This window comes from Myotis davidii, unplaced genomic scaffold, assembly GCF_000327345.1.
Source record: "Myotis davidii unplaced genomic scaffold, ASM32734v1 scaffold972, whole genome shotgun sequence".
Lineage (NCBI taxonomy): Eukaryota > Metazoa > Chordata > Mammalia > Chiroptera > Vespertilionidae > Myotis > Myotis davidii.
In genome coordinates this window covers 11446-11798 of record NW_006283637.1, presented here as the reverse complement: position 1 = coordinate 11798, position 353 = coordinate 11446, and positions in this window count along the sequence as shown.

Sequence of the window (353 nt, the reverse complement as noted above, 5' to 3'; positions counted from 1 at the left end):
ATTTCTTGACCATTAACTTACCAGACACTGAATAACTGCACAAATTAATCAGCATAATGCAAATAAACCTATTTTTCTTGTTCTCCAAAAGTGAAATATTTCATGTTGCGGACACCAAACAAGCCAGTCTAAGACTAGTGATGTGGCAATTGGCTGTTAAAATATTCGCTTCTAGTATTAGTGGAGAGAAATGGTGCTCCTGTGCATAAGGCACGTAAGGGAAATGAATGCAACATGATTATAGCAATCAGTCATTAGTGAATGTTGTAGTTCGTTATTAATATGTATAACAGGATATTATAAAAATTAAGTTACAAAATTTGTATTAAAAACATTTCTTACACCCATTATAT